The sequence below is a fragment of the Octodon degus genome, unplaced genomic scaffold, assembly GCF_000260255.1.
Source record: "Octodon degus isolate 3935 unplaced genomic scaffold, OctDeg1.0 scaffold00066, whole genome shotgun sequence".
Taxonomy (NCBI): Eukaryota; Metazoa; Chordata; class Mammalia; order Rodentia; family Octodontidae; genus Octodon; species Octodon degus.
Window position 1 is genome coordinate 13,328,535 of NW_004524642.1, and position 17,418 is coordinate 13,345,952.

The 17,418-nt window shown below is 36.9% G+C and overlaps 2 pseudogenes across 1 annotated transcript; both read right to left on the minus strand.

Moving 5' to 3' along the window:
* Positions 1-4,400: 4,400 nt before the first annotated feature.
* On the minus strand, positions 4,401-6,256 carry LOC101587706 (annotated as a pseudogene).
* Positions 6,257-14,869: 8,613 nt separating this feature from the next.
* On the minus strand, positions 14,870-17,418 carry LOC101588107 (annotated as a pseudogene). The gene has a single exon (XR_192591.2). The product of XR_192591.2 is annotated as a 52 kDa repressor of the inhibitor of the protein kinase-like (transcript).

The window sequence follows — 17,418 nt, forward strand, 5'->3', positions numbered from 1 at the left end:
CCGTAATAGTAGTGGGTTATCCATAGGACTGGCAATGTCAGAAGTTGTTGACTTGAGCCTTTTACAGCTCAGCATATTAATATGGCTTTACTTTTTATACTTCGTTTTTATACTTTTCTGCTGGATCAACACTGAGATACTATCTCACCCCATAGTGGGACATCTGAATAGAAGAAAAAAAGAGAGAAGGGCTGATGTAATGGCCTACAGCTGACAGACGTGGTTACATCCAACGTTTAAGTGAAAGTTTTGACTTGAACTTGATGCACAGAAAGGGGATACATTTACAGCAACAAGAGGTATTTTAAACTATTGATAGAGGTGGAAAAAGCAGAGGGAGTTGAATGGCTTGTCTTCTCAGAGAAATAGGAAACAAAGTCATTATCTAGGACTGAGGACAGGAAAGGAGATGAATGGAGTTCTAAGGACAGAAGAATGGAATGGAGCAGTCATCTAGAAGAATGGATAAATAAATAGGGATTGGGAAACGTGGTGTGACTGGCAGGAAGAAAAAAGTGACTGCTTGAAGTTAGTAATTATGAATCCATGGAGTGATCAGTAAACAAGAATTTGCAATTTTTCTCCTACTAAGATCAGCTTCAAGGGTAAAAACCCAGAGAGCTTTAAACAGGGTTGAGATTAAGCTAAGAGAGAGTAATGTTCCAAAGTTACATACCTCATTTGTAAAATACCAATGGGAAATACTTATATCTGGACCACATCTCCTCTACAGTGCTAGGAAATGATGCTGGAGCCATAAGACCTTTCTTAAAAATCTCGTTATGTGTGCTGCATAAACTAAAGAGTTCAGCTAAGAACACATGCACCTCTCTGCCAGTGCTAAAGTGGCACCTCATCAAGACAGCTTCCCACAAGAAACTCTTCAGCTCAAACTCTTACTCACTATTGCTTCATAGCCTTCTGCATTTTGCTGAGTTGCATCAAGAAAAGTAGTTTGGCTCCTGCTGGGGGGATATTTTTAACGTCACAATTCAACGTTTTTTCTTTCTGTGTATTAGAGAAAAATACAATATAGAGAAAAATACAAAATATTCAATGTTTTTTCTTTCCTGTATTAGAGAATTGCTGTTTCTTTTTAGTTTGTTTCTTGAGTTTTGGTGCTTGATGATATTATTACACGTAATACCTGTCTCAGATGGTTCTAAGTATTTTCATGCATTGATGAAGCTACTAGCCACATTTACCAAAATTATATATGTCAAGCCCTGGTATGTAGAAGAGTATAAGACATATGATTCCTTCTTTTCAGGCCTCAAGATCTTATCGGGTAGGGTATAAGTAATAGAAACCTATTTAGCTAAGGTTAAATAATCACTATGGACATTGAAAGAAAAGCTTTTCTAGAAGCTCAGAGAACAAGACACAAGCCACAATCTAGATATTTAAAACAAACTTAAACCTGTAGGTCTTATCTGGTGTGGTGCAGCATGCTTATAATCCCGGAGCTCTGAGAAATTGAGGCAGGAAGATTGTAAGTGTGAGCCCAGCCTGGGAAACATACCATGATCTTGCCTCAAAACAAAGAAAGGGCTAAAGATGGGGTTCAGTGTGAGGGTCCTGGGTGTAATCCCCAGTATGGGTGAAAAACAAAAAGTTAAGTCTTGAGGCATAGAACTTGACAAACCAGGGGAGAAAGTAGAGTGGTCCTGGGAGAGGTATCTGCATTAGGAAGATTTGAAAAGGAAAGACTGAAGTATGCAAGGCTGATGGATGACCTCAAGCTGGTTTGGAGCAGTGTTCTTGAAAATGTTAAATTGAGTGAAATGATGAGGAACTTAATTTGTAGTAGCTAAATCTTGGAAATAACCCAAATGCCCATCAACTGAGGAGTGGACAAAGAAGATGTGCTTCTCTTATATAATGGGGTACTTAGCCATAAAGAAGGATAAATGTGAGACGTTTATAGGTAAATGGAGACCATACTCATAAGTGAAATAAATCAGACTCACGTGTATAGACATCATTTTGTCTCCCTTTTTGAGAAACCAAAACAGTATAAGGTCAAAAATGTACAATATGTATTATGAAATGGGAAGAAATTGTTCAAAAACAAAGAGGAATTAGAGTGGAGGAAAGGGGAAAGGAAGGAAAGGAAAAGGGGAGAACCAAGATAGTTACTCTACTAGATTCTCTTAGTTCATTGTAAAGAAATGTTTCTGCTAATATCATTTGGAGAAATTTCTACGCCATTTCTATGTACAAAGAAATTTATCTTGTACTCTGAGTAACTCCTTGGAAGATAACAATACACAATATATATTAACTATTATTCTCCAAAGAAATAAAAGAATTAAGGAAGGACTTTTGTTCTCAAAACAATTGAAAATCATTGAAGCTTTTTAACAAAGAAGTAATAGTAAAACACTGACCATCCCTGTCTTAGTTTTCTCTTGCTGATGAGACAAAATACCCAACACCCAAAGTTAATGAGGGAAAGATGTATTTAGCTCACAGTTTTTAGGGGTTTCAGTCCATAATTAGCTGGCTTCAAGGTAGGTGGCACACAGCAGAGAGGCAATAGCTCACGGAAGAGGAGACAGAAAAATCAACAACTGAACCTTAACAGTGTCTTTCTGCCCCTTTTATATTCTATCCAGGATTCTGGGATTAGGGAGGTGCTGATTCAATCAGTGGACTGATTCAGAAATCACCCACCTCTAAACCTAGCACCCTTAACCGAACGTTGCACCACCAGTCAGTCACACTCTAGATTGAGGTGCCTCCAAAAAATGCCCATCATGAGGCTTTGGGGGTCATTTAGACCCAAACTCTAAAAATATATATATATATATATATATATATATATATATATATATATTATGCCATTATATAGCATTATATAAACATAATATATTATGTTATATATTATTGTTATATATTATATATTATATAACATAATGTATACATGCCATTTGCTTTTAACTTTCCTATGGAAATTCTTGACATAAATTCTTTTCCTTCTGTTTTGAATCTTATTTGCTTTTCTACATATGGCAGTACTAGAGATTGAATTGAAGCCTTTTGCATTGAGCTACCTCACGCTTTTTATATTGTACTTTTTTATTTTGGAGCAGGGTCTTGCTAAGTCACTAAGTTGTGTGGGCTGGACTGAAACTTGCAATCATCTTGATTAAGCCTTCCAGAGTGCTAGAATTATAGGTTCATACTAACCTATCCAGCTTTATATAAAAAATGTTTAAAATCTGAATTTTAAAATATGATAACATGAGGCTATATTTTTAAAAAAGTCCTACTGGTGTGGTAGTAAATACCTGTAATTGTTGCACTGCATGCAGGAAGCTGAGGCAAGATTGGACTTTATAGTAATGTAAGATGTGAGGAAGGAACTTACTTTAATTCTCTACCCTCTTCTTTGATGACCTGAATTTTGCAATTTTAAATCTTTATCATCATCCTTGAGTGTTGTTCTACTTTTACTATGCTGTTTCTTTGTTCTGCCATCCACTGTTGCACTTGTGTTAAATGCTTTTAATCAATACACCTTTATAATTCAATTGTGTATCTGGCAGGTAGTATTCTTCTTGATCTCTTTCCTTTTCAGACTTCTTTGGGGAAGTTCAGGGATTTGTTATTCACTATTCAAAACATATTTATTATTTCCAAGGAGACTTCGTAATAGCTCCAACAATTTGTAGCAATTCCTTTGATATTTTGCTTGACATATATGCTACATTGAATGAGAACTGGAACACTTAGAATATTCAATATTCAAATATTTACCCAAGTTTTTTCTCAAGTCCTGATTTATATTTCTCTGCTTCTTCACATGGTCTACAAATCTCTTAAATTTATTCCCATGTATCTTCTGTTATCTTTAAAGTGCTGAAATGAATAGAATTTTTACTACATTTTTATTATTTATGTATTTATTTTTGCTTTTTGAGACAGGGTCTCTATGTAATTCAAGCTGGCCTTGAACTCAATGATAGCTGAGTTCTGCCATAACTTCCCAGGTGCTGAAGTTGCAGGAGCGCACTCCTATGCCTGGTTTTCCACTACTAAAACTAGTTTTTCAAACTAGTTTCTGTAAGGGGCAAAGGTATTTAATATTTCCTTTTGTGGTAAGCTTGACATTGTCCCTTGGTTCTATGGCCCTTCTTTTTATGGACTACCTCAGACATCACCTAGACAGAAGCAGAAAATGTTTTGATTTATAGTTTTCCTACTACATGGTAAAGGACAAATTTTTATGTTGAAACCATGTTTTTGAATTTTGGTTCTGTACTATTTTTGACTATGATTTCCACAATACAGTACTTTTGGGACTTTTAAATGTAAATAAATACTCTATACTTACTAAATTTCAGAGTAACTGCACAAATTTAGCATTCTCTTGGAATGAAAAACTTGCTTGGAAGTTACTTTATCCTTTTCCTCTTTCTCAAAAGTGCATCTCATAGGGCCAGCTGTTTCTCTTGGAAGGATCACTTGGTTTTGGATTGAACATTCTGGCTATAGGGCATCATCATAAAGTTCTTCTGTTTTTTTCTTCTCTTTATTTGTAGAACTGGAAAATTGTTTCATTTTGGTTTTATTCCTCCCAGGTTCTTTTCAGTCTATCTTTCCTGCCATTGCAGAGGCCAGTAGGGTCTCCTGTCAGACTTGGGCTTTTCATAAATGCACTCAATATCTCTAATAGATAGTAATTCATTCCTGGGCCTCCTCATCACTGTCTATTTCAATTTCCTCTTTTGGGCTTTCCCTGGGGCAGCAGCAAGCTCTTTTCTCACTTGTGCCTTGTGGATTTCTGAAAGTCTTCTTGAGTCAAGACCCACTGCTGCTGATGGCTCTGGTCTTGGTCCTCTGCTCCTTCATGGCCATGCTGCTTGGCTTCTGGGAGATATTTTGCTGTTCTTCATCAGAAGAGTGGTACACCTCAACCTATTCACCATTAACCTTCTCCACTTCACTAAGACTGGTACTGTCCCACCCAGCTTCATCATTTTCAGCATCCTCTTCTTTCTCAATATCTAAAACATCTGATTCTAGAATACAATCTTAGCATCTAATTCATCCTGTTCTTGTACTCTTGCCTGTACAGAAGCTTTTGTAGTTTGCTCCAGAATTTCTTCTGTAACTTCTGAGGATTCAGTGTTCAGAAGTGCTGGATCGAAGTTCTAGCAGACATCATTACACTCTTATCTTTGTGGTCTTTTCCTGATCTAAGCCTTGGAGAAGTTCCTCAGTCATGGAGAGAGGACATCAGGCTATTATTCCCTTTATAGCATTGATGCCTACTGTCAGGATTTCTCCAGAGTTCTTGTCAGTCATAAATTATTTGCCATAGTCATGAGCAATGATCTCCTGAAGTAAAAGGTCATGCAAGCCTTGCGCAGCAAACAGAAAAAATCTTTGTTGCTTCTATCTGGTGGGGCTGCAGAAACCTTTGGATAAAGGAGGAGAAATTGAAGAGAAAACCCTCATGGATTTCCACTAATCTGGAGATAAGGTTCATAAGTATCATCTTCCCTTCAAACTTTTCTCTAGAGTTCTCTAGCTGCTTGAGTAGTTGCAAAATTTCGGGGGTCATGGATCAAGTGAATAACTACAAAACACCTCTGGATTTTCTTTTTTGTTTCTTGAACACTTTTATTGCCTTTTCCAACTTCCTATTTTTGGAGCTCTTCTAGCTTGTGACATAGTGCATGAACAGGTCTCTTGCTGTGGTCTCTTGTTCCTTCATTCTCAGATTCTGTGCTACTACCTTTTTTCTCATTTTCATCTTTCCCAAGGAAAAAAGTCAGAGTGAACCAATGTCTTGGTGACCTTGGAGAAGAGGGAAGTCATGATAACTTTGATGGTTTGGGCACCATTCCACATGTTCCTTTGGTAGAGCTCAGTCACCACATCTAAAGACATCATGACTGCAGTTGCATTGCTGTTTCCCAGCCTGGTGTATACAAAATTCTGTATTACTATGTTCCTTTTATTATCCTTTATATTTTGCATTTATATTCTTAATATTAGTCACAATGTGTGATTATAAAGTCTTTCACAGAAACTTATCATGGCAATGCAGAAGTTCAAAGAACAGCTCCAGCAGCCTTGATGGACTGATGAGATTCTTACTTCTCAGCAAGATCAAAGCTTTGCAAAATGTCATTCAAAGATCTGGATCTAAGACAGTGTGACTGCAGGAGAGATCTTTAATTCCTTGAGGAAAGATACTTGGCTGTTCTAGACAGCAGTGACCAATCTGTGCCATGAACATTACCAGTTCTGCTAGTGTAACATGATTTTATTTTTAAAATCTCTATGTAACATGATTTTATTTTTATTGGGTGCCAGGAACTGAACTCAGAACCTTGTGCTTTCCAGAAAGGCAATCATGCCAATGTGCTATATCCCTAGTTCTTGGTTCAATACTTTTGATCCTGTTAGTTAACTGGCTCTGAGCATTCAGGAATCTAACATCTTTTACTTTATAAAACTAACCTGATCATTGTGGAGGGTTAAATGAAATAATATGCTTTGAATTCTTGCTAAGATCCAGTTGCTAGCATGGTGCACATAGTAGATGCTGAAGAAATGTTTATCAAATAAATATTGTCAGCAAAGCACCATCATCTCCTAAAAGTCTCCATGAATGTGCATTCTTAGTAATTTTTAAGACAACATACTCAGTAAAGAGTATTAGAAATATGGTGTTGTGACTGAACAAACTAAAAAATATTTTTTGGAGACTTAGTGTGGTGGAGGTGGCTGTGCAGATATACTGGGACAGCAGTTTTCCCAGCTCACGTGCTTCACAGCCCATTACCATGACTTCTGAAATGAAGAAGAGTCCTCCTCAATAAAACAATGCTCTGCTTTAGATACCATTGTATTGGTATCTAAATGCAACGACATTTAGATACCAATAGTTTCATATAAGGCAATTTATAAATTATTCAAAAAAGTTTTTCCTGTAGAGATAAAATCCAGGGAGCACAATAATCTTGGTGCCTGTGGAAGAAAGTGCCATAGAAAGAGACTCCAAAGACTAATTTCTGTTGCTTGTGTGACAATTTCCCCAGCAGCTGCTCTGGAAAACGAAATCCATCTGCAGTTAAAAAAAACTCTCATTTTCAGTGCCTGGTACTTCCTATTAGTCACTGATTGTCATGGCATATAAGTTTCTAAAGTGTACAGCAATTTCCCAGAGGATGGTCAGCCCATGGTGATTTTATGAATTCAACAATTTCAGGAATAAAGGGTCAGAGGTGCAGTAGTCATGAGACGGAGGAGAAAAAGGCAATACCTCATGTCTTACCATATTAGTCCCTAAAGACTTTGTCTGATGCTATGACAAGTATCTTCTTAAAACAAGTCCTATTGAGAGCTGTCTTTCCATTCTTCAGACCATTCCAGTATCATTGCGCTTTTCTTATTATTGACAAGGTTTTTGGGAACAGTTAAGGTTAAGAATATAAGCTGAGCTTTCTAAATGGAGCTTCAAGTTTTCTGTCCTGAATAGGAAACAATTTTGCCAGATTATTCTAATCAGTGAAGCACTGTAGATGTGCCACTGCAGACAGGTCATTACCAAGGATCACATTCTACAATTCCAAGTAAATATTTATATTCATTTCTCTAGGTATTCTTCTAGTGTTTTACTTTAATCTTACAACTGTTCTCTTCTTGACAAATCACAAGTCTTTGACCTACCTATCTACCCATCAATCTTTAGAATTGAGAATTTACCTAAGAGAATATGTTAGGAAATGTAGTAGCATAAAGCAAAGCCTAAAGTATTATCTCTGGTATCAGAATGTTTACATTTCCCACTGAAAGACAAGATATGCTGAAATCCCATGTCTTTGTTTCATTTCACAGAAAATATCTCTAAAGGATTCACTATTTGTAAGTTATATTTCTTAGTTTTTCTTTGTCTACTCAAACTGTCCCATTTGGGTTTCTGACTTGCCACTCCAGATGAAGTAATTATCAAAGAAACCTAAGGATCATTCTTCTGTATTTACTCAGTTTCCCATCAGCTAATGACTGCTTCTTCATAATCTTTTCTTCGCTTGCCTCCTGTGATAGCCACTGGCCTGTCTTTCCTCATCACCTTGTTGGTTGCTGGGACTCGAGGTCCTTCTCCAATTCCTATTCCTTTGTCACTCTCCCAGTGTACCCAGAGTTCTGGCCCTCATTACTTTTTTAACTTCTACTCTGAGTAATTCATCTACTCCTGTGGCTTTAACTACTATGCAAATGATTCTCAAATTAATTTTTTGTCTTTTAAATTTTTATTTATTATTATTATTATTTGTATCTTAGGGAAGGGTCTACAGGGTGTTTGGGGTCTCACTACTAGATCGGATTTGTAGTGATCTGCCTATGTACAGCCTCCCAAGAGCTGGGATTACAGGCGTGCGCCACCACACCCAGTCTCAATCTCCATCTCAGTTCAGTCTGGTGGCAGAGCCAGCACAGCAAGCCAGGGGATCGAGCCCCCAACCCCTGCACCTGCTTACAGGCACTTTAATATGCTGAGCTATTTGGCTGGCCCTCTTACGTTTATATTGAGCTCCACTAATACACAGCCACCTGCTGGAATTCTTCACTTACACATATCTAGCAGGCTTCTCAAAACGAATTTGAGAAGAATTACAACTAAAGTTGCAATTCTTATTCTCCTGCCTACCCCCTTGTCTCAGTCTATAATTATTCATAGACATACACATAGGAATCATGATTTATTTATCTCTTTTTCATACTCTCTTACATGATCCACAAACAAATTCTACTAGCTCTATTTTCAAAATATGTCTGAAATATGTGGCACATTATTAATTTATGGAGCTATACACCTGGCGTATGCTACCTTTATCTTTGTCTGACCTACCAAAATAGATCCATAACTTATCTACACATTTTGGAGGTTTTTCCAGATGTTCCCACATCCCTCACTCAGGTATCTTTCTTTCTGGCATCTCTTTTTGCCTGGCTTGGCTAATTTCTACTTAATTTTTAACACTTAGCTTGGGGCCCCACTCTCTCTGTGCTGATAGTTGGTGATCTTGCCAAGCTGCTTCCTACATAGACCTAAAAGCATAGAGTCCTTTCTTACAAAGCAGTTCCATTGTTTTCTTGGAAGTGGAAGCTTCCATAAATGTCAATACCAAGAAAAATGCTGGTGACTTTTTCCGGACAGTGGTGTGACAACTCTTAATGAACCTTATTTTAAGTCTTATTATCATGGCAGTCAAAAATAGTTCTAGTGACTAATATGGTAATAAAAATGCAAAAGGATAAGTTAAACAAGGTGTTTCCTATGAAAACTGATGGCTTTTAGTACCTCATCCATCTGTCCTTGGGTACTTCAGCTCTTTGAGACATATGCCTTCTATGGTAGGATTGTTGTTGGGAGTCATTCTCTAATCACCAAGCCTCATGAGCATATTTACAAATATAAGCCAGACACCTCATTAATTAAACTGGGAAATATTCTTACACTTGAGAATGAACATTTGTAACTTGTCCTTTCTTCAGGCAGACAACCAAAGAGGAAAAACCATGAAAATGTCATATTTATAAGTTTATTTTGATCTTATGAACATATTTCATGAATTACTTATTAGGCTAAGCTCCTCTTTCCCTGTACATTAATATTTCTCTTATTATAAAACTTAACGTGTCATAGTTATCTTTTTTGTACATTACCAAATAAAATCTCACACGACTACAATCTACTTAAGGCAATAATCCTTTTTCTTATGACATTTAATAAGTGACTTGAATTTGTTAAGAGAATAGGCTATTAAATAAAGCTAAAAGTAAATAAATCAAAGAACAAATCACAGAATCCCATATAAGTAAACATTGTCTACAGTCAGAAGAATATTCTGAAATCAAAGTAACTAAAAATCCACTATAAGATGAGGTGATACTGTAGGCTTCAGATCTGTGTATAGTTGAGTATTGAAGGTGGAAAAAGGATATAGTCTTTGTTACCTTGTCACTGCTGGGACAAAATACCTGGCATTCACAAGTTTAAAGAGGAACAGTTTATTTTAGTTCACATTTTATGGAGGGTTTCATTCCTAATCAACTGGCTCCAAGGCATGGAAGAGGAGAAACAACAGTCCATGACAAGGCAGGCAGGAAGCAGCAGCCTTCCTTTTGCTTTCCCTTTTTATTCCATTTAGCCTATAGGCCTGGGTGGTGCCACTCACACCTAGGGTGGATCCTCCATCTTCAGCAAATGTATTCAGTTACACCCAGGACCATGCTAAACGAATCAGTGGACTAATCTATTACCAAACACATGATGCAGTATCACACACTATGATTAAGTCACTTTTCAAAATGCCATCTATGCATACATGCCTCCCCTCTTTAAACTTGGGGGAAAACCTGGACACAAGTAATAATAGGCAAAAGGAATGCTCCATGAGGGTTGCCATTAATTTTAGTTTTCATCAGTCTCAAAAAATATAGACAATTTTCTGCGACATTGTAACACATGTGGTCTGAAGTCCAACTGCTGATGGATTCCTTCTCAACAGGTACTTCCTGAGCCTTTCTCACCTGTCATTCTATCAGCATTTTGGCCTTCTGAGATCTGGTCAGAACTTCTCCCTGAAGCTTCATTTACAGAATTCTAGGGCTTCTCTAGCTGGCATCTCCAAACTTTGCAGAAGTGTTCCTGTGAACCAGTTTTAAAGTCCTCTGAATCATATCCTAAGGCAGTATCACAGAAAGCACCCCTCTTCCCTAGTAACAAAATCTGTCTTGGTAACTTTCTTGTTGCCTAAAAAACAACACCAGATACAATTTAAAGGAGGAGACATTTACTTTGACTCACATCCCACATCATTAGAAAGAAGGATCTTGTGCATGCTACTGCTTCCTATCTTTAGATTTAAATCATTTGAACAGAGCATCTCAAGTGATTCTGTGAAATCCTCTTTAAAATATGAAGATTGATTATCTCAAAACCTTTGATCTTTACACAGCATTGCTCACTATAGTTTCTCTTTCCCCTGTAGTCAGCCAGGGTAGAGGGTCCTATCCTTTGCTCCCACCACCTTGGGCTCAGCTTACTTCAGACACTCTACAGTAAAGACATGTTTCCTATTGTCATTATACCATGATATCTAAAACCCAGAAGCCCATGACTTCATGCACAGATTGTACTATGTAGCAAATGTAATTGAAACTAAATATGGCTAACTGTGGTCTTTTTTCTTTTTTTGTATTTTCAGGGGAGGGTCTACAGAGTGTTCAGAGTCTCACTACTAGATTGGACTCCTAGTGATCCACTGTTTACAGTCTCCCAAGAGCTGGGATAACAGGCATGCACCACCATGCCCAGACTCAATTGCTGTCTTAGTGTGCCTGGGGGTGGGCCAGCACAGCATATGAAGCTGTGAACCCCTGGCCCCTGCACCTGCTTGCAGGCACTTTAATCTGCTGAGCTATTTGGCCAGTCCTTAATTGTGGTCTTGTTGGGGTTAAATAATACCCTTAGAAGTTAAAATAATGGCTAATATTTATTGAGAGCTTATATGTTCTTTACTTATGTCATCTCATATAATCATTAAAATAATTTAAAGTGATAGTATAGCTATTATTCCATTTTACTTATGATAAAACAAAAGGTTGTCCAGCAAAAGTATTTTTTCTTATGTTACATCAAGTGGTGGCAAATACAACAAAGTTTGCCCACAGTTGGTAGAGGTTTCAGTACATCATTGGCTGGTTCCAAAGCAGGATGGCAAGGCAGGACCATGGCAGAAGAGAGCTGCTTACAGTGTAGTGGAGGGGAAGCTCAGAGAGTGAAAGGAAGAATGAAGGAGGAAAATAAACCCTTCCAGGCTACTCCCCAGGAACCTACTTCCTTAACCACGCTCCACTTCCAAACATCATGTTTAGTTACACATAGTCCACTAATGAGTATCACAACCACATTATCCAATCACCTTTCCAGAGCCCCACCTATGAGCATACAAGGTATTAGAGGGACCTCTATATATAAACCTTCTAGATATAGGCCATAACATTCATTCTGTGGTAGTTACAGTAACAGAAAATAGGCTAAGATAACTATCATTCAATTTCAGATATGTCTCCATTATTATTAAGTAATTATAGATTCACAGGAAACTGCAAAAATATATAAAAATACAAAAAAATACAAAAAGTCCATGTGCATTTTTCTGTTTAACCCAAAGTTAATATTTTTTTATATTTATAGTACAATATAAAATGTAGGATGTTTTCATTGGTACAATGCTCAGAGTTCCTGAAAATGACACAAATTTGACATGATCTTGTGCATATGTATACAGTTTTATGCAATTTTGCCACATGGATAGATGCAAGTAATCATTACCACAACCAAAATATAGAACCTTTCAATCACAAGGCTAAATTTGGCTAAATTTTTTCCCATTCTCCTTCCAAAATCACCGTAGTTACCAATCACTTTGCCACACACTAATTTGTTGTTCTTAGAACACTGTAAAATGAAATAATAAACCTACCATTTTGAGATTGGCTTACTTTTCACTCAGAATTAATTCTTTTTTATTAATTTTTTGAGAAACAAATAATAAGACAGTTTCAAAACCAATTAGTATGACAGTTTCAATAATTAATACATTAGATATCATTCTGTAGTGGAAAAATAAATATCTGCATACACAAAATAGGAAAAATATACAGCTACTTTCTCTTAGTTCAATGAGAAGAAGGTTTTGAACTAATAGTGTTTAGACAAGATATCATGTCTGCATCTTGTACTAGGAACAACTACTATAAAGACAACAATATGCAATATATTAAATATTGTGACTACTACTAACTTGTTTTGAAACTATCTCATTGATACTTCTTTCTCAATAAATGATTAAAATATAAAAAATAAATTGCATATCATTGTCTTCATAGTAGTTATTCATAGTAAAAGATGCAGACATGACATCCTACCCAAACACTATTAGTACAAATCTTTCTTCATGTTGAATTAAGAGAAAGAAGCTGTATATGTGTCCTATTTTGTACATACAGATACAAAAATTTCTGTCATTTGTCTCCCCTTTTTTTGTTTAGCTTTGTCAGAGATGGGTATTTCATTGCCATTTAAATACTGTAAGTGTGTGAATTCAGCAAAATTATTCAATATACTCCAGTAGTCCATAGGAATAATGGGTTATCTGTAGCACTGGCAATGTCAGAAGTTGTTGACTTCAGTCTTTTATAGCTCGGCATATTCATATGGTTTTACTTTTTGTACCTTGCTTTATAGTTCTCTACTAGATGGTTAAGACCAAGATAAAGCAAGTCCTATATAGCAAGAAATGTAACTTTTGTATCTGACAAGGTTAGTCAAATCCCCTCAGGATTTACACCGAACCTCTGAACTGCATTGTGCAGATCCTTTGTCAGTGTCAGCCGTGTGGATGAGTCACGGCCATTGCTTGGCCAATGTGCTCTCTGTGAAAGCCTAAGAGAATGTTATTTCTCCATGTGACTCTCCTTAGGAACACTCTACATCATTGATCACATTCCTCTATGGCCACATAATCTCCTTGATCAGAATGTTGCAACACTGTTGAGTTACATGATGTTACAGTACAGGTTCTCTTATGTCCTGAGTCCTCATTGACCTTGAAAGGTTAGGGCCAAATGTTGGCTCTTCTTGTACTCCTTCATTTTCTCTAATTTTTGGTCTGCAGACTTAAGTTTTTAACTTCCCAAAAGAGAAACCTGATGATATTATTACCCTATAACATAGTAATGTCACTATATATCAGAATATCAAACATCTTAGATGTAACATGGAAAAGATATTGTTCATCAAGTATTGATATGTTAAACTTTAAATCCCTACAGAATGTGAAGAAAAAATATTTCAAAAAATTGAAATAAACAATTACATATTCTTATGCAGAAATTTAGAAATCTAACCGTATATAGCATTGTAAACAGGACAGTCCTATGACATTTTTTTCCTTGTCTTTTGTTTTCATTTATTACCCTTTTTTAAAAACAGACATTTACTTGAGAGATTGGGTAGCACTAATTGGTATAACATGACAAGTAGTATATATTTATGAGACCAGAATGACAGGCATTCCAAGCTTGACCATACTATTACACATTGCTGTCTTTAGCACAGTTGCTTAGTCCACAGGTATCAGCATATATGGTTAGTGAGGGTGAGAATCCTACCATTTAACTGCCAGTTTCAAAACCCTGCTGAAGATTCTCATGATCGTTGCCTTACCTGTCTTGTGCACATAAACGTATGGCTTTGCCCTTGTCATGTTTCCTAGCTTTTCTTGCCCTCTCTTCATTGTCTAATCCTCAAGTTCTCACTTTCCTTTTTATTTTAAACAAAATTCACATTTTATTTAGATTGAAATAAACTATACAAAATTTTCTTCACCAAAAATAACAGCAATATTTTCTGTATTATTTCTAGATAAACCACAAAACATTCATTTTGTAGGTTTTCCAGATTTTGTTTATAAATCAAGATGAGGCAGTAGATGAGAGTCATGGAAAAAGACAGAAGAAAACAGACAATTCAGTTGCCTGTATGATGGCCTCTGATTCCATATGGACCATGAAGCAGAAGTGTTTGACATTTACCTGCTAAGAAGCTTAAGAAGATGTAGGCTCGGCAAAGGAATGTAAACAACAACAACCAGATGTGGAGTACAGTGGTAAGCTTTTCCATTCAAACTGTACCCTCTTCTTTTAGGTTCATTTCATAAAAACAAAATCTACACTGAAATCTGGTGAGCTCACAAACTTTTCTCTAGTAATTCCCTTAGCTGTCCTTTACAGATTTTTAATAACACACTTAAAACTACTAATCACAGGTCAATTATGGGGTTCACCATAACGTTTTATAAAGTGCACTTCTCCCACACCATCTCAAAATTCATTTTTTCAAAAACTGACAATTCAATATCTGACCAGGGATCCACAGTGGCAGTAAGTGTGCTGTCTAAAATGACTTAAAACGATTTCAGAGTGCCACCAGCAGGGGTCATGCCAAGTGAAGTGTGGCACTCCCAATGCTGTCTTCTGGAAAACAGATCTCAGAAGCATGAGAGCAGCCACTTAAACATGGATTATCAAATGGCTAATATATTAAATGACAGGCATATGGTCTACCATGTTCAGTGATTAGGCAGCCTACACACTCCTCATGGTTTTTCTTACAAATAGCAAATACATGAGAAAGCCTATTTTAAAAGTCTCTCAGGTGTTTTCAACAGTTTCTGAATTAACTGTAGGAAGCTCTGATTTAGTTGTATATAGTTTGATATATGTATCCACCATTAAATCCAGATCATGTTTTATATCAAAATTTATGTTAAGCAAAGCCAAGTTACTGGACCTTAGGTCTGTCAAAGTATTCCTCAAATATGCTTTGGGATGCTTTCGTCCATTTTCATAGCGTTCGTTCTCAACTTTCATCACAGGAAGAATACACATGACTTTCAGCAAGGCATACACATTAGAAAAAAACTTGATGTCAGGCAAGTGGAGGGCTTCATAAATAGTAGATGGAAGCTCTATGTCTTTCCCTCTGTGTTTCCATTTGATTCTCCAGCAATGAAGCTCAGCTGAGAGCATGTCAGGATTGGGTAAGTCACTTCTGTACATGTCAGCATGATGTTCCTCTGATGTGTTGAATTTGAGCTGCCCCATGACTGAGGGTACCAAAGATAAGCATTTAAGAGCTTTGAGATGCTGTTCTGAGAATATATCTTTAAGTTCCTGAATAATGTGCTCTATTGTTGGGACACTTAAGATTTCTTTATAGTAACTCTCAGAGGTTAACTGAGATTCCAGGTTACCTTGCTGAGCCCTACAAAATTTCCCAGGGAGTTTCATTTGAATATCAAGCTTGGTTGCCAAATGTGTAGCTTCTTCAAAACCAAATCTCATGATAAACTTCAATATTTTCCATCACTTCATTGAGTGAGTGAAGCACTGCAGTCAAGCTGCTGGCTACAAAAAAGACATCAGAAGTTTGTCCCTGGAGATTTTTCCCAAAGACCCTTGTAAAAGATAAGACATTTTTAAGAACAACAATAATAACAATAAAATCAAAATCTGTCACTGCACTACAGAGTATAAATGCTCGGCCAGCTATACAGTTATTCCATCTAATATTTGTGTCACTATTTATACCATCTAAACACAAAACAAGTGCTTGTAGGAGATCCACTAAAACTTCAAAAGCATCGTCCATTGAGAATGACATATTTCCTTCAGTTCTTTACCCCTTTCTTCACTGTTCTGAAAAAGAACAGAAATTACATTGTCAAGTTCTAAAAGTAGTTGTGGTGAATGATGGAAAAAACAGACTTCTTCAATTGTTCCTAATGCAACTGATACCTCTACCACAGACGCTGATTTTGCCAACCACATGTTTAAGGCACAGTGAGAGCAGAGTGTGTAGATAGCTTGGGGATATTTCTCTAAAAGTCTAGAAGCAACAACTTTCATTTGAAAAGAAAATCCACTGGACACAATATAAGCCTGGCCATGACAATACTCCATATTGAGTCCCCACTTCTCAGTTATTGTAGTGTGAAATTTTACAGCCAAAATTTCTGCAGCAGCTTCATAAGGGAGGAAGCCCACAAACTCTTAGGTTATGAGATTCTTCGACAACCCTCACTAAGACAGGTAAGTGCTCTTCCCCTGCTATGTCCACCACATAGTCAGTGATGATGGAAGAGAAGTGTGAGTCTCTCACTTCCCTGAGGGTTTCTTCACGAATACAGCTCTCATAGATCTCTAGCATCTGCTTCTGCTGTGTTTTTGAATGGAACAGCTGTGGCCTCAAAATGCTTTCTCAGGACCTCTTCACCAGAATTTATCCAAGAGCAATGCTTGAAAGTTATCAGGTGTAAAAAGACCTTCTGGAATTTCATCAGTCTCATGCCCATCCAAAGGTATGTTTGTTTTCCCATAAGAATCAAAATTTCAAATAGAGACTTTAAGTATTCGTTGTTTTCCTTCTCTTCAAAGGTTAAAGGTAAAATGTCTTCATCTGGCTCATCACCTACCACTTCTGCACTGGGATTCTGAGCATTGCTATTGTTTGTTTCCTTATGTTTCTGTTCCTGTTCAGATTTCATCAATTTTTTTCTGTTTCATTGTCCTTATTTCATCTTCACTCAATTCTTTATTCGTTTTCTGTGTCTACTATGCAGATTGTTCAAGTGACTGGTAAGAGCAAATATTGTTGGTATTGCATTTTCTCGAAGAACAGTCCTATAAGGACTAGTTCTACAGATCATAGAGGTCTCAAAGTGTTTGGTAACACAGTCGATAATGTTTATTCAGCTGATCAGGTGTTTTATCTTCTAAGTCTGCTCTCCTACAATTCTCCACCCACTTCTGGCATCTGGCGGG